Genomic DNA, 17,869 nt, shown 5'->3' on the forward strand with positions numbered 1-17,869 from the left:
GCTCGCTCTCTCTCGCTCTATCTCAAATAAATAACTAAAATCTTAAAAAAAAAAAATCCCTAAAATCTATTTTCTGAGAAGCATTTAGAGAATTCAAAGTATTTCCTGAATTTCAGTCTTAAACAATGATTAATGTTTCTCTCATAAGTTTTTGTGGAAGGTACTATTACATAATATTATTTCCTCACTTGTAAATTGAATAAGAATCACTCAGATTGGTGGGGATATACAAATACTTCAGGTTCGTATTGGTTCATTTTTATGTTAGTTATCTTTTTTTTTTTATACGGTGCGGTGTCCTCCTTCGCGTTTCCTAGAACATGCTCCGTGGGATATTGGTGTACGTGGGATTTGGGGATGTGTTTGAGAACAACAGCAATTGAAGGAAACCGAATTGGACAGAGGGTCCCAACACAGGCCCCGGTTATCACGAGAGCTCTTCACCTGGCTGGATCTCAGAGTTGTCCTAAATTGAGGAATGGGTCTTGGCCTTTGTGTCTGATGTTAACCAGTCACTGGATATAAACCAACTCTTGAGGAAGAGGCCTGCCTTGGGGAGGGCAGTTGCCTTCAGCCAAGGGCAATGCCAGGAGGGGAGCGCCGCCGCCCTGAGCTGCCTGTGTCAGCACACTTACAAGTTGGGGGAATGCATACCTTAGTCCTGAAGGGAGCATTCATGGACTTCACGGTGCCCCCGCCCCCCCCCCACCAGAACGGAGCTCTAAGGGGTGGAGTAACAAGATTGTATTTAAGGAGTGACAAGGACTTCTGTTTCTGCTTTATACCTCAATCGCCACTCCAAACAATTATTTCTTGTAACTGTGAATGCCTGATTGAATAAAGGCATTTGTTGAGACGATGAAAGTACAAGTAATAGATGGTTTCTAGAAGGAAAACGTGTAAGAGCTTCCCTTGGGCCTCAACGGTTAATTATTGATTAGCATGTATGGGCTAAAAGAGTATTTAAAAAAAAAAAAAAAGCATAGACACAGGCAGTGAATTTGTGAAAGTTGACTTTCTTTGGTATGTAATACATTTGTAAAGAGTAAATCACAAGGAGATTATCTCCTGTATCTCACTGATTAAATGGGCCAGTCTTGACAAGACTCTGAGAAGCTGGGCGGCCCTCTTGCTATCCTTTGCTATCCACCAAAAGTATCACAGATGGGCCCACGTAGCATAGACACACACAAAAAAAACGTTGAAAAACAAGTCAGAGTAGATGTAAGATCAAATAAACATTACCTTAGGCTTAAAAATTCTGCTTTTGGGATGGAAACAGCTGATGATATGCGACAGGCAGGCGATCCTTGCTTTGCACACGGTACCATAGTAATTGGAATTTGTGCACGTCGGAACCGTGGAAAGTAAGGATTGTCATTGTTTTTCAGTTATTTCAGTTTTTATTTTCCTACAAACTTGCCTCTTTTTAAAGCTTTTTTTTTTTTTTAAGTTTAAGCTTATTTAGGTGATCTCTGCACCCAACATGGGGCTCGAACCCACAGCCCCAAAATCAAGAGTCACGTGCTCTTGCTGAGCCGGCCACATGCCCCGACACATTTTTAAATTGTCTGAATCATTAGATGTTAGCTTCATGAAAAAACAGCCTTTGTCTGGTTTTCCTTAGTAGAATCTCTACAGCCTTCCTGGCCCCATAGCAGGTGTTCAATAAATATTTGATGAGTGCATGAACCATCAGCCAGATGAAGTGGTGCACAGCAGTCTAGTGACCATACAGTCTTTTCAGGCTGTCTCGTAAATACCTGGATTATTTGCTGGGTGAATCTTTTTTTTTTTTTTTTTAAAGATTTTATTTATTTATTCATGAGAGACACACAGAGAGGCAGAGACACAGGCAGAGGAAGAAGCAGGCTCCGTGCAGGGAGCCCGACGGGGGACTCGATCCCAGGACCCCGGGGTCGCACCCTGGGCTGAAGGCGGCGCTAAATCGCTGAGCCACCCAGGCTGCCCTTGCTGGGTGAATCTTGAAAAGTGAACAGAACTTTCTTTTTTTTTTTTTTTTTATTTTAATTTTTATTTTTTAATTTTATTTATTTATGATAGTCACACACAGAGAGAGAGAGAGAGGCAGAGACACAGGCAGAGGGAGAAGCAGGCTCCATGCACCGGGAGCCCGACGTGGGATTCGATCCCGGGTCTCCAGGATCGCGCCCTGGGCCAAAGGCAGGCGCCAAACCGCTGCGCCACCCAGGGATCCCTGAACAGAACTTTCTATAACGAACATTAGCGCTTGCTTTCTTATGCAGAGATGCAGCTTTTACAGCAATATTTCATATTTTGTACCAATATTGCATTGGTGTTCCAATCAAAGATTAGTAGTTCTTTCATCTTCAGCTCTTCACTGGACATCTGCTTCCCCCCAAACGGTCAGCATCTCTACAAAGGTGTGATTGATGAAACCCGTTGTGACTACTTCTTATACGGTTGTGAATAAAACAAGCTTAGGCTTTTAGTCTTTGGGGTTATTTTTTATTTAAGTAAACTCTATGCCGACGCGGTGCTCACAACACATGACCCCGGATGGGCTGCACTCTCCTCCAGCCGAACCGTCCAGGTGCCCCAAGGCTAGGCTTTTAAATTCAGTTAGTAACGTGATTTTTCATGGACTTCGAAAACAAATAAAATTAAAGTTTCTAACTCTGCTTTGTTTTCACGGGCTAAGCAGTCCAGCATATGAAACTGAAAAAAATGCAGATATCAAAGGAGAGAATTGCAAATATGGGAGGAAACAGTGTTCAAGGGCACTAGAAAAAACTGAATAATGACTGGAAAACAAGGTGCTTACCCCAAGGAGTTTCTTAAGTTTATTTTCGACTATCAAACTTTTAAACATGGAAGTTTCTCGACAAAATCTGCTCCGATGTTTTGAAATCCCCAGGTCTGTGTGTTACCAACCGTCGGTAGAAGCTTTCGTGCTTTCTTCAAGGTCATACTCGTCTGTCACTCTTTCCTCAGGCTCCGCGTAGACCTCAAGTTCATTGTCTACTTTTTAAAAATGTGTCCCTCCTCGGTTTACCTGTCTCTCATTTCTCATGAAGATCCGTAGTTTTGTTTCGGTCACTAAGGAACCAGTGGAAAACGGCCTACTCGGTAGTGGCCCCTGGGTGCAGCGTCCTGGCCTGAGTGCCCGGTCGTCCCGGTTCGAGCCCAGGCCACGACCGGTGAGCGCACCCGCCTCGGGCCTCGCGTGTCCAAGTCTCGACCGCGGGAGAAGCCCGTTTGGCCACGGGACAAGCCACAGCAGAGCTGAGACCTCGGGGCGGGGTTTGCCAGGATGAGAAACAATAACCCGCAGCTGAGTGGATCGCCAGTTCCGGGATGGAGATGACGGAAAAGGAATAGAACACGTGGATGAGCGTGGCTTCTAGTTGGGAACTCTGATTAGAGGGAAACGGAAATCAGAAAAGGGATTGTCGTTGAATCCTATGTGCCGGGACGGTTCCTGTCCCGCGACCCCAGTATGTGAACGTGGGTTGTAGTAGAAGATCGGAGTTTACTTTTTAATTCAGGGTTGTTGGTGATTTTTGTGTTTTTGTTCTCTTTGGGTTTTTCTTTTTCTTTTTTAAGATTTTATTTATTTATTCATGAGAGACCCAGAGAGAGAGAGAGACAGAGAGAGAGAGATAGGCAGAGACAGGCAGAGGGAGAAGCAGGCTCCATGCAGGGAGCCCCACGTGGGACTGATCCCGGGACCCCGGGGTCATGACCTGAACCAAAGGCAGATGCTCAACCACTGAGTCATCCAGGTGCCCTCCTCCTTCCTTTTCCAACCATGATCCCTTAGGACTTCACTGTTTCTGAGTCCTCTCGTTTAAAACTTCTTCACAAACCCTCTACCATCCCAGATCTTCTGCATTTTGTCTTTTAAAAGAAGACACAATTCTCCTAATCTTTCCTTTCTACTTTTCTACCCATAATTCCAGTTCTCTGTCATTGTCAACATTCTTTCTGAGCATCACAGAAGCCCAAAGAACCCACCAGGCCCTAGTGGGACCTTCTCGGGAGCATGTTGAGGGGAGGGTATGGAGTGATTCGTGTGGACAGCCTGTACCATCTTCAACAAGCAGTGAGATAAAAAAAATAATAATCTGGGAGTATTCATATATTAATAGCTTTTCCCCAATAGCAAAAGACCTAGGAACAACCATAGGAGGGGCCTTTTAAACAAATCCACCATTTGCTTGGAAAAATAAGAATCATGTTGTGCTAATTCCATTTAAGTTCTAGCATTCTTGCTGATGCTTGCCCTAAAACTCTCCCTGATGCCCAGTGAGTTATACCTCTGGGATGAACTTATCCAGCTCCTTGTAGAAATCTTCTCTAGTTCTCATACTTGCCATCGTGGCCAAATATATTTTATCTGAGAGGTTGGAGAGGGGCAGGTTTTCATGTGTGCCTTAAGGTTTCCAGTGTGATTTGTCACATTAAAAAATGAAAGCTCGGTTAGGAAGGTTGCCCTTCTGTAGCAGGGGGTATCTCAGAAGAGGCTGGGTAAGAACCACAACATCTTGGCAGCGTACAAAAATAAGCACGTACCTAGCACACGGTTCTCTGGGTCATCTGGAGTTGGCGGACGTAGGCCGTGCTGCGCCGGTAGCTGTGATGATCTCTGCTGCTTGCTCATGGGGCTGGGAATCAGCCGGGGATTGGCCTGGGCTCTACTGGGGCAGCTTGGTTCTGTTCTGCACGTCTCCCGTCTTTCTCCCTGGGCAAGGTCCCACGACACTAGCGGAAGCACCGGAGAGCAGAGTCAATAGTGCCAGCATTGTTCAAGCCTTGGGTCTCTAATGTTTCATTGATCAAAACAAGCCACATGACCAAACCCACAGGAGAGGAGGAGTAGAAAAGGAGTAGAAGACATTCTGTGTCCTTATCAGGAGAGATTACAAAGACACGTGGCAGGGCACATAGATGCTGGAAGAGGTGGGGAGTTGGTGACCTCGGTAAAGTCTACCGCAGTTGTTGACCTATTTTTCTTGAATGTCATTCTATCAGAAGTGAAGTAGTGTTAACTCTAGATGGAGGCCCCTTTCGTTCATTCAAATATGCGTTTGCCCATTGTTCATTTAACACATAATGCGCAGTTCTTTAGACAAGTACTGCGTAGTAGAAATACATTGTGAACCAATTTTCTAGTAGCCACCTTTAAAAAAGGTAAGAATATGGGACACCCGGGTGGCTCAGTGGTTGAGCGTCTACCTTTGGCTCAGGACGTGACCCCAGGGTCCCAGGATCGAGTCCCACATCGGGCTCCCTGCATGGAGCCTGCTTCTCCCTCTACTTGTGTCTCTGCCTCTCTCTCTGTGTCGCTCATGAATAAATAAACAAAAATCTTAAAAAAATAAAAATAAAAAGGTAAGAATAAACAGGCAAACATATATTCAATAATGTGTTTCAAATATATCCAATATTATCCAAATATGGATATGATAGTATTATCCAATATTATCCAATATTATTATTTTGGCATGTAATCAATGTTGAAGTTCTTAAGATATTTTATATTCTTTTCTTTTTCCACTGAATCTTTAAAATCCAGTGGGTACTTTTTACTTGAAGCACATCCCACTTTGGACTAGTCACATTTCAAGTACTAAAGCTGTAAGTGATAATAAAGCTACAGACTATATGTTGACCTTGGTGCTGATGGATGTTACAATCTAGAAAGGAGAATTAATCTAGATTATTTAGTCATTTTATGTCTTTCTGAGAAGTACACATTTTTAACTGACTTTTTTGGGAAAATGACTATGTGTATACCCCTTGGATGTGGTCATGCCACGATGTGGCAATTCTTTCCTTATTGCAGCAGTTCTCTATTTCACATGCCCATATGATCTCCCTAGCCTCGTTTAGTCGGAGACATCTTAACACGCCTTCTCAAAATCGCCTATGCAGAGCCATCACTGCACTTTGAAGTCTGGCCAAAAAAAAAGAAAAAAAAAATTGTGGCATTTTGCAAAATCAATATAGTGAAGGGATATTACCTGAGATCTTATTACTAGGTGGATAAATTTCCACATTATGACTTTACCTGATAAGACCTGAGAATCCTTCATGATAGAAAAGTTGAATGGAAAAGTTATCTTTCTTGGTGGATATCTGCTTTAAAAAAATTAATAAAAAAAAGAAACCCTGGATGGTTGTAGAGAGAATGTATAATAAAAGTAGATAAGAAGGAAAATATTGCTTCAGAGGTAGTACAAGAAATAACAGAGGCAAAGCATGGAGAAAATGAGAAGAAAAAAAAGGGAAACATTAACAATGTTTATCTGTTCTTGACCCGATTAAGCATATAACTGCCTAAAAGAACATTTTGACTTTTCCACACTAAACTGTCCAAGCAAGATTTCTCAAAATGGGTGATTTTTAGAAAGCAGTTATTGTCTTTGGAGGTTAGAGATACAGGGCCTGGCAAGAATAGGGAGATCAGATATTTTCCTTGTCGTCTAAAACAATCTGGTGTTGCTTTAAATATTTAGGCATAGCTTAAAGAACTGAGAGAGGTCTCTCTTAAAGGCCGTGAGGCACCTCGTGATGTCTTTTCTGTTTTTTAATCCACCTCTGCTTAGTACATGTCTCTTCGGTGGTGATGCATGGCTTTGATTGTCTAATCCACTGATATCAAAACCAGTCGGGCAGATGCCCTCACTCTCCTCTGTTACTCTGGCAACACGGCAGGTCCGGGGACGGTGCTGGAGCGATGCTCTAGGTTGGTCCAGGCCACCTTTGGCTTCCGTCGTGACATGACCCCTACTTGCATCCAAAGAGCCAACGTCGTAGGTAGTTTGGGGTGCCGCCGCATGGAGAACAGCGCACTGGATTTTAAGCTCTGAGATGCTCTTTTCATAAGATATTACTGAAAACTACAGTATGGTCTGTGTTTTCATACCAGACACTTTAGAAAATGACTATAATTACATAGAGAAGGGAGTCCAGATTACATGGTGGGCTTTTTTTTTTTTTTTTTTTTTTTACACTTTAAATTACAAAAATATATTTGTGAGTCTACTCCCATTTTTCAGGAAGCATTTAAATCAGAACAACAACATTGTCTTATGTTTAGTGACAAAGGATGATTTCAATAATTCCAAGAACTATTTTCCACCACCAGTGAACGTCTACCAGATATATCCTCTTCCCAATCACCCCCACACCTGACATTCTTTGCTTTTAACATTGAAATATTTTGGGTCCTTTCCTCTCATTGAGACATTCTCAGATGGGAATTAAAAATAAATTGAAAAGAGCCAAGCTTAGCAAACTTTGATGACAAATTAGTGATTTATGAATCTGGGGGTTAATGAATGAAAAAAAAAAAAAAAAAGGCAGCCGTAAGGAGTTGTACACCATGAGGTGGAAAGCTGGTCCTCCCCCAGGTCGGGAAGCGTGCAGGGCTTTGATTAGAGTGAAAGACTAGGAAGCCACTAATTCAAGCACAGGGAATGGAGGAAGTTCCACTGGGCAGCTCCCAACGTCACTTTAGTAAAGAGTTAAAAAAAAAAAATGAGTGGGAAATATCAGAGAGGGAGACAGCACATGAGAGACTCCTAACTCTGGGAAACGAACTGGGGGGGGTGGAACGGGAGGTGGGCGGGGGGTGGGGGTGACTGGGTGACGGGCACTGAGGGGGGCACTTGACGGGATGAGCACTGGGTGATATTCTATATGTTGGCAAATTGAACACCCATAAAAAATAAATTTATTAAAAGGAAAGAGTTGCTGGTGGCATGGGGAGTAAGGAAGATGCCTGTCTGTGTGTAAAAGCTTGAGAATTGACTGGAAACCATTCAAAGAAGCCAATGAACAAGGTTGTGCACTTGCAGATCATTTGAGAATCTTTATATCCTCGGGGCTTTGGCAAAGGCGCCCCCGAACTATTGGGTGGACAAGTGCCTGCTGTCTACCTAAGTCAGTTTTAGTGACTATGGTTTTACTTTTTTTTTTCTGCATATTAAACCCCTACACCCAGAAAGGAGGCTCTAAGAATAGGACAGCCTCTCAGGTACGACCGTCAGTAGTCTGTCCCCGCTGTCATTTCTCAAAGACACGGAGGAGTCCCACCAGCTGCCGAAGTAGAGGCCAGGGCCGGGTGTAGGGGGCAAACCAGCCGTGGTTCTCCTCTCCTGGTTTCAGACCCTAACTCCAGCTTCGTGCCTGTGGCCTGAGAAGCGCAGACGAGCGGAGCTGGAGCTGTGATCCAGCTGCCCTATTACTTCCCCCGTAGGCCCCTCTCCCTGATGAGACCCGGTGCCCGTTCTAAGACTAGGGTCGGAGACGTTCTCGATCTTTTAGCAGCGGCGAGCCGTTAGCGTTTTCCAGAAGGTCTCCATTTAGGACATGGGGGAGTTTGACTCATCCAGTAAACCATCATCAAGCATCCTCTTCCTTGGAATAGATTTGTCTCCTGTAATGAGACCGATCCTTAGTGTTTCTGTAGCAGTGAACTTTGTTTCCTCTGTCATGATTATCCTTTCGTAGTTGCTAAGATATGCTCAAAGTAGAAGAATTATAAAAAGCTTGGGATTCTAAAAGTCTATGTATAATCCTATATGTATGTGGATTCTGTGATAAGCAGGTACAGTATTAGAAAGTTTATTTTCTGACAGCACTTGTGTTTTGTGTCTCTACTTCTCTTTCCTATAACTACCCTCCTTGTTAATTAGTATTTTATCTGATTTGCATGCAGGGTGTTAGTTGAAAACCTAGAGCAACCCCTCGTTTGGTCAGATTTCTTTCCATGTGGATAGACAAAATGAAAACCTTTGGGTAGGGACGCCCGGGTGGCTCAGCGGTTGAGCGTCTCCATGGGGCTCAGAGCGTGACCCCGGAGACCCGGGATCGAGTCCCGCATCGGGCTCCCTGTATGGAGCCTGCTTCTCCCTCTGCCTGTGTCTCTGCCTCTCTTTGTGTCTCTCAGGAATAAATAAATACATAAAATCTTAAAAAGAAAAGAACCCTTTGGGTAGGAACTATGTATCTCAGGCCATCAGAGCCTGAATTAGAAGCCACATGACCTAGCCCCATTTCAGAGCAATTTCCGTAACAATCCAGCACTAATATCTTGTTTAGTTTGGACTTGTTTGAACTTTCCCTTGAGAACATTAACGGGAGGAATCATGCTTCTTAGTTTTTTTTTTCTTTTTCATCAACTACACTTGAGAAAAAAAAAAAAAAAAACCCACCGTGCTGTGCAGTAGCATAAATCAACACATGAATTTCCTACATTTCTCAATGTCACCGACCTTGCCTTCCACCCAAAATAAGCCAGTCTTTGATTGTTGTGAGGAATTTTCAGAACACATTTATAACTTTCATTTTTCACAGGCCGGAAGACATCTCAAATCGTTTCAGCGCGTAGACCCATTTTTAAATTCATCATATAAAGTAGACGTAATTCACTTCCTAAGGAACACCCCAAGAAAACAGCCCTGGTAACATGGCTCACAGTTAGCAGTGTTAAGAGAGAGATAGTCAAACATTTTCCTGTTCTTTGACATCTATCTTTTCTGTATGGATATATCTGTTGAGCCCATCAAAGTCTAAAATATTTCAATTCAGCATAAAATCGCAGCACCAATTGTTGCGTGGCATCTATTTTATCTTGCGGAGAGATGGTAAAGCATATCTGACTGCATCGTGCCTCTGCTCAGAGGTAATGCAAATCTCCTGTCTTGCCAGTTCCAGAAATAAATGAAAATGATAGTAGATAAAGGCTGGAGACATTTTTCTCTTTTGCACTCATGCAAAATCTCATGTGCAGCGATCATCATCATGCATCCAGCATCTGCCGTAAGCCAGACAGTCTACGGGGGCCGAAGAATGTTGACGGCATAGTCCGTGCCCTCAACTCTTATTAATGAGCGCAGATAAATCAACAATTACAGCTTAAAGTAGGAGGGAGTGAAGAATAAACACTGGACTGAGGAAGCACTTGTAAGTACAAAGGTGCCCCACACATGATGAGCAGAGCAGGTGCGTCCACACTAGTCTCAACCTCTTGTCGGTCTCCGGTATCGGACTGAACATGCGCGTCTCTAAGGATCTTTTGTGAATCGTGTAGGATTTGTAGCAACCGTCACTGTAGTGCGAGGAACTCAAGAATAGCAGGTTTGTTTTTTTTTTTTTAATGATCCCTTTTTTTTAGAGGACGTGGAAAAAAAATGCCCTTGCAGAACCACAGAGTAAAGACCAGTGTGTTAGGAAGAGCAGGACAGATGGCAGCGTGTCGCGGGGCCCTGATGCGCTTGTGGCCGTCCCCACACTCCTCCGGAGCTGAGGTCCTGCAGGACCAGCCTGGGAGCCAGACTCGGGGGGATGCCTTCCTTCTGGCCAGACTTCCAAGGGCCTGAGCTACCTGAGCCAGGAGGCCGATGCACCGCTGCGGCCCCTCCGCTACTCTGTCCAGCATAGGGGCGTCCTCCCCCGAGGCCGTCGCGGGGGCCCGGCCGCTAGACGTGGGCGGTCGCGAGCGATGTGCCTCTCGGGCCCCAGGCGATCTGAGGACTCTTCTAAGTAAATGACGTCTGCGGCTACAGGGAGATCGGAACATGACCTCCGGGTCAGCCCTGGCAACCTCTGGCTCCTGCTTTCTCTCCTTTACTCTCAAAGCTAGTGGGGCCCCGACCGTGTTCCGCGGAATTCTGGGACGCTGTGTGCCAGTTGTTTTACGGGAGACGGATCTTCTCAAAAAGAAAACATTTTAACTACGGTCATCCAGCCATCCTCTCCCCAGTGTAATATAATTTTAGCTTCTCTAATCACATCCCACTCCTGCCTCCTTATGATGATGTTATTTCCAGATCTCCTTGATGGAGGATTGGGAGGGAGTCCCCAAAGTCTTGAGTCCCTCTTCCTGAGAACAGCACAGAAGTTGGAGCATCTCGGGGTAACCACGGACGTCTTGTTCGAGGCTTTTACTTGTTTAATTTTCATTGCTGTTCTAGGGTGTTCCAATCTTCGAGCTAGAGGTAGGCCAACAAAACTTCTTGGATTTTTATGCAAGATGGAGAGGAAAGCCTACACAAAGTACACATAAACGGGCAGGCGCGGTTTTTTTTTTTTTTTTTTTTTTTTTTTTTTTTTTTTAGCGGCACTCTAATAAACATCTTTATTCCATGCGTTTTTTAAAATTATATGACAGCACTATAGAGAGACAATGACATCCGTTGGCAGTCTCGTACTCTGAACAGAAGAACTGATTTTTAAAGAAATACAAAAGGCTCGTACTCTAATCTTAGAACATGTATCCATTTTCATGCAAAAGGACAAATCTAATCTCGTCAGTCAATAAAGAAATTAACAAATAAAATGGAAATGTTTCGCAAGTGAACTCCTTTGCAGTTGAAAATCATTTTCCCTCATCCAGCAAAGAGGCCTGTGTGAAGAGGAAGAGCTTAAGAATCTGTCCCTCCATCATGTAGTTAAGCTTATCTTTTATTTATTAAAGAGCAAAATGAACAGTGCCACCTCAGCCTGTCCCTTGGAACTTAGGGGGAAAAAAGAATATGAAAGAAAGAAAAAAAAAAAAGAAAGAAAGAAAGAAATCATGTGTATATCCTGGTACAATTTCTTATTTTGCTTGAAGAGCAGTTAACTATTAAATCATGAATCACTGGTTTCCTAAAATATCTTTTAATACCGTAGGGAAAAATTGTACAATACCCTGCTCCCTTATTTTTAGGACAACTATTTGTAGTCATTCTCAAAATGCGTTTCTTGAACAAACTTTCCTTTTTTAAAAAATTTCTTGCCGTTTTTTTTTTTCTTAATTTTTACAAACTCCGTAACAGATTCAATACCCTGAGAAAACTAGAAGATATTTATAACTGAACAACAGGCCTATAGAAACCCAAAGGCAATTATCTCGTGTATAAATATCCCTTGGGCAAACTTCAACTAATTTTTCAGAAACAGAAGGTTAAGCCTACTCGAGAGTTTTTTCAGGCAGAGCATTTGCATTGTCTACTTCTGCATTTCTTGGCCTTTCCTCCTTCTAGATCTTCTCAATCCTAATTCTGTTTATCATTCCCCAACCTGGACAACATTATCTGGCCACAGCTAATAGTCCGAAGCCTTTGACGAGCATGGACCCCTGTGTCCTCCTGTTTGTTGCTTTCGGGTTGCTCATGTGTGTTCTCGCTGCAGGCTCCCCTCAGACATATTTCTCTTATTTTAGATAATATCAGTTTATGGCGTAGGCTAAAATTTCATACCTACCTTTGAATCTCAGAAATTCTTTTTGTCCTTTCGGGTAAATATCCAATAACTAACAATTAATGTATACTTGGGGTAACTATTTTCCAAAATCAGTCTCTACCCAAAAAGACTTCAGCTGTTAGTTATTTTAAAGTATTGGAGTTTTGCTTACGTTTTTCAAAGGTAAAGATTTCTAAAGAAAAATATAAAATATCCAGAAAAAATGACAGTGAAAATTACAAACATGATGTTTGAGTGCTTGTCCACATAACTCAGGGCTGACGTGACGCTTTTCCATGAGATGCAGAAGATCAGCTCCTTTTTAATTAATCTGTGAAAATGCCTTAGAATTGTGATCAGAAACAAGTTTTCTATTTTTTTTACTTCCATTGTTTGCACTTAATAAATTTCCCCTTATTCATTTTTGACCTTCTAGACAGGTGATAACTATCCATTGTGTGAGAGAATGAACTTCAACCTTTTAAAAAGGAAATCAGAGTAGAAATATCAACAGCAAAATAATTGAATACCTGCTGAACCCCTCTTACTCACATAGCATTCTGCTATAGGTTACAGAGAAATATGACACTTCTTTATTGTCAATGTACTTATAAGTAACACAGAAAATAAAATATATAAGAAAAAATAACATAGTGTGGCTCACGGTTCAAGAGATATTGTGAGGCAGCTGTTCATTCAACAAATATTTATTGGGTGCCTACTAGGTGCTAAACACTCTGCTGAATGTTGGGTTTTTAAAACATGAGGCTATTTTTTTTTTAAGATTTTATTTATTTATTCGTGAGAGACCCAGAGAGAGAGAGAGAGGCAGAGACACAAGCAGAGGGAGAAGCAGGATACCTGCGGGGAGCCCGATGTGGGACTCGATCCTGGGATCCTGGGATCCTGGGATCCTGGGACTCCAGGATCACGCCCTGGGCCGAAGGCAGATGCTAAACCACTGAGCCACCCGGGGATCCCCAACATGAGTCTATTTAAAAACAGAAATGGTCACTGCCCCCTGGGGAGATGAGGTTGGAGCGTCAGGCAGGGTTGCGTGATATGAGGCCTTGTTCTTTTCCCTAAAAACAGTGGGAAGCCATTGAAGGTTTTTAAAGAAGGGATTGATGTGATCCACTGTGTGTTTTTAAAGGGTCATTCAAAATGCCACGAAGAGAAAATATTGGAGGGAAACAAAATGTGGGATAGGAGACAGAAAAACATCTAATAAGCAGCATTCCAGGCAACAGACAAGGTGGTGGTGATGGTACTGGAGCAGGAGAGGGATTACAGAGAGGATATAGAAAGAAGGTAGACAAAGTAGAGAGGCTTTACAATTATTTAGGAAATAAAATCAAAAGGGCTTGACGATCAGATACTGGGGCCGAAGGAGAAAAGATCAAATCTAGTCTGATTCCTTTTTAAAATGTCGATGATCTTGTTTTTTTTTGTCTTCTCCAACTGATGTTGATGGTGCTGTTTAAAAAAAAAAAAGGAAGCTAGAGGAAAACTGTACTTAAGAGGAAGGTTTTTATGAGTTTGGTTATGGACAGATTCAGGTTGTAGAGCCTTTAAGACATCCATGTGGAGACGGGATATATTCAGTTAGAAATAAAAGCCTGGAGATAAGAAACTGTTAAACTAAAAATTTGGAAGTCATGATGAAATGATAGCTTATTATTACATTATTATATAATTGTTCTACAATAATGTATATTATTAGTATATACAATGAAAAGTAAAGTTTTTTTGTTTTTTGTTTTTTTAGTAAAGTGGTTTAAATTTTAAATTAGGATTCTCTCACTATGAATTAGAAGAATCTGGGAATGTATCATGGAGGAAGAGGGCTTGATCTTTTTAAAGAAGAGAGAAGTAGAAATGAATGAAACGGCAGACACACAAACACGTAAATGCATTGGAAAGGTCTTTTTGGTTGCAGGTAACAGAGGATACCAACCAGATTGGAATAATAATAATAATAATAATAATAATAATAATAATAATAATAATAATGGATCCCTGGGTGGCACAGCAGTTTGGTGCCTGCCTTTGGCCCAGGGCGCGATCCTGGAGACCCGGGATCGAATCCCACATCGGGCTCCCGGTGCATGGAGCCTGCTTCTCCCTCTGCCTGTGTCTCTGCCTCTTTCTCTCTCTCTGTGACTATCATAAATAAATAAATAAATAAATAAATAAATAAATAAATAAATAAATAAATAAAAATAAGTTTATAAATGCACACACAACTGATACGTTCAGGGTAGTCCACCTACAAGCAAAACTCTGCCCAGAGATGACACAACAACCTATCAGGCCCAGCTCCTCTTTTTCTATTTCTCACCTCTTTCCTTGGTGTTGACTTAAGTTCAGCAAGTTCTCCCATGATCCCAGGGTGCTTGCCAGTAGTTCTAAATGTTAAGGACCTTGGGCTTAATCCCGTTGACCAAAAAGGAGCTCTTGTATTTTGAACAGAAAAGGGATCTAAGGAATGTTTTAAGAAGCTAAATCTTAAAGCACTCGTAGGACATAGCGGAATGTTTAAGAAAAAAAGAAAAAGAAAAAGAAAAAAAGAAAAAAAAAAAAAAAAAGAAAAAAGAAAAAGAATCTGTTAAAGGGCCTATAGCAATAGTTTAGGAAAGAGATAGTTAAAGCTCAGACTATGATTAAGAAATGTTGATGAAGGGCACCTGGGTGGCTCAGGGGTTGAGCGTCTGCCTTGGGCCCAGGGCGTGACCCCAGGGTCCCGGGATCGAGTCCCACGTCGAGCTCCCTGCATGGAGCCTGCTTCTCCCTCTGCCTGTGTCTCTGCCTCTTTCTCTCTCTCTGTGACTATCATAAATAAATAAATAAATAAATAAATAAATAAATAAATAAATAAATAAATAAAAATAAGTTTATAAATGCACACACAACTGATACGTTCAGGGTAGTCCACCTACAAGCAAAACTCTGCCCAGAGATGACACAACAACCTATCAGGCCCAGCTCCTCTTTTTCTATTTCTCACCTCTTTCCTTGGTGTTGACTTAAGTTCAGCAAGTTCTCCCATGATCCCAGGGTGCTTGCCAGTAGTTCTAAATGTTAAGGACCTTGGGCTTAATCCCGTTGACCAAAAAGGAGCTCTTGTATTTTGAACAGAAAAGGGATCTAAGGAAATGTTTTAAGAAGCTAAATCTTAAAGCACTCGTAGGACATAGCGGAATGTTTAAGAAAAAAAGAAAAAAAAAGAAAAAGAAAAAAAAAAGAAAAAAGAAAAAGAATCTGTTAAAGGGCCTATAGCAATAGTTTAGGAAAGAGATAGTGAAAGCTCAGACTATGATTAAGAAATGTTGATGAAGGGCACCTGGATGGCTCAGGGGTTGAGCATCTGCCTTGGGCTCAGGGCGTGATCCTGGAGTCCCAGGATCGAGTCCCACGTCCAGCTCCCTGCATGGAGCCTGCTTCTCCCTCTGCCTGTGTCTCTGCCCCTCCCTGTGTCTCTCATGAATAAATAAATACAATCTTAAAAAAAAAAAAAAAGAAGAAATGCTGATGAAGAGAAGATAGTAATGAAGTGATTGATGGAACAGTATTTCAAACAAAGAATCCACAGGACATCACAAGATACTGAGAATGAATTTTACAAATCGATTTTCAGACTCTTCCACCGAGAGTTCAGCTGATGTGATAGCTTTGGCCCTGAAGCCAAGACGGGATTCTTTTTTTTTAACCATGATACTGGGCCCTCTTCTTCCAAACCTGGCTCTAGAGGAGAGTTTCCATTTCATCTTATTCTAATGAATTACCGTTACCCTGTGATCCAATATTCCCCACGTGTACAGCTTTCCTCAAGTGAAAAGGGAGGCAAGTCCCCACCTCTGTCATCATGACGGCTGTCCCGGCCGGACTCCACAGAGTGAGAACTTGCAGCTAATAACGTAGAAAGGCAGCTAGCACTACGGTCATAGCAATGGCACTTACTTTTTAACAAATGTTGTTTTCAATGCTCTGTCAACCTGCAATGACTCTGTTAGCAAGCAGCAGAAAACCCGGTAGTTCAGACAAGCAGAATTCCAGCAGCAGCAGCAGCCAAGTAGTGTTGAGTCAGCTGCTCTTTAACAGACGACCTGTATCTTTGTGTTTCTCCAGAACATCATTGTGCTTTACATTACGGTGACAAGATGACTCTCTCCTTGCAAATACCACATCCTGGTGCAGGGCAAGCAGTTGTGTGGAATAGAGAAGGGGGACAGGAATCGTCTCCTCAATGAAGCACATGTTTGCCTTCATTTTTTGCCCGGCATGGGCCAGAATGGAATCATGCAAGCATTCTTAGCAGCAGGAGGACTGGGAAAGTAAATTTGGTTTATTTGGTTTGATTTTCTGTTCTGCATTTGTGAGGCTTAGCAAGAGGGAGAGAGTTGGGAGTGGGTTTTGGGTGCTCAGTCCTTAAAGTCTTCCATGAAAAACTATTGTTTTCCAGTCACTCTGTGCTGACGTCTATATTACGCTCTTGTCACTTTGTATTTGATGTTGTATTAATCTGTATATGTTGCTTTTTCTACCCTTGAGGAGAATATTTGCATTTGTCAATTACCAGTTTTAAAAATAGATGTTTCAGTCTCTTTTTTCCATTAGCCACTAGCAATGTCTGCTTAACTCATTCAGCAAAGTGCTAGAATTTTGGTTTCCCCGAGGAGGCAACACATATTGATGAGAAAGGATATTATTTTTGTTTATGTCTAATTATCCTGGCAAGCATTACCCAAGTGAAAGAAAATATAGCAAACGTTCCAGATGATTCCACTGGGATTTTGTAAAAGTATCACATTTTGTCTTTTATGGGGTGTGATAGAGGCTCGTGGAGGGATGTATTTCCAAGAGAGCTAATCAACCTTGACTTAGAAAGAAATTCAGCACCAAAATCTGGCATCTGCATATCAAAAATAAAATTAGTAATACCACTTGATGCAATGTTTAGAAGAAATAGTCAATTAAAGCCATATGAATTCAACCAGAATCCTCTGCAGGCAGCAGCATCATGCAATCCTGCCTTCACAATGACATGAAATTTTAAATGACAACTGTGCTAAATCAGAGAGCAGCAAACCCAGGCCAAGTTTAAATTTAGTAACACTGCCAGTTTACTGAAAATAACCTTCTCCGTAGCAGATTCTCTGTGAATTTCAGGTGACCGACTACTTGTTTTTCTGTTCTGTTCAGAGATAATCAGGTACCCAGAGGCTCCAGCAGTGGTGTCTTCCCTTCTCGATGGTGTTTCTGATGTCCGCTTCAGGAGTCTCCTTGGCCAGACTTGAGATACGTGGATATTAGAGAAGCCACTGCTTATATTCGTCTTGAAAACTTCCATCATAGAGGCTCAGAACTTTCTGAAGAAGCCTGAGGATTTGAAGGTAAGTGAGTTTGGGAGGTAACGCACATTGCTGTGTACCCTAGCTTACATCTAAAGTGAGTATTTAATATATTTAGCAATATGTGCCAAAGTAGAAGCAGTTGCTGAATATGAGGAACACAGCCGTCTATGTACAGTTCTACAGCCAAAAGGGAAAAATAAAATGCAAACTTGAAAAGTTGTTGTACGTCACGTCGGTGTAAGTACAAGCAAGGTGCAGTGGTACTCTTGATAACTGAGGCTCAGTTTCACGCACAC

At 42.2% G+C, this 17,869-nt stretch overlaps 1 protein-coding gene across 7 annotated transcripts in view; it reads left to right on the top strand.

Moving 5' to 3' along the window:
- The window catches only part of HS3ST5 (heparan sulfate-glucosamine 3-sulfotransferase 5), a 255,230-nt gene that overhangs the window by 83,364 nt on the left and 153,997 nt on the right, over nucleotides 1-17,869 (top strand). For 6 of the 7 annotated variants that reach the window (XM_072831686.1, XM_072831687.1, XM_072831690.1 and 3 more), the window contains one exon: nucleotides 17,422-17,612. The gene's annotated coding sequence lies outside the window, so the exon portion shown is untranslated. Of the gene's footprint in view, nucleotides 1-4,029; nucleotides 4,088-17,421; nucleotides 17,613-17,869 lie in introns of those variants that run through there. The other variant, XM_072831689.1, reaches the window with a different exon arrangement.

The sequence above is a fragment of the Canis lupus genome, chromosome 7 (assembly GCF_048164855.1).
Source record: "Canis lupus baileyi chromosome 7, mCanLup2.hap1, whole genome shotgun sequence".
In the NCBI taxonomy this organism is placed as follows: domain Eukaryota; kingdom Metazoa; phylum Chordata; class Mammalia; order Carnivora; family Canidae; genus Canis; species Canis lupus.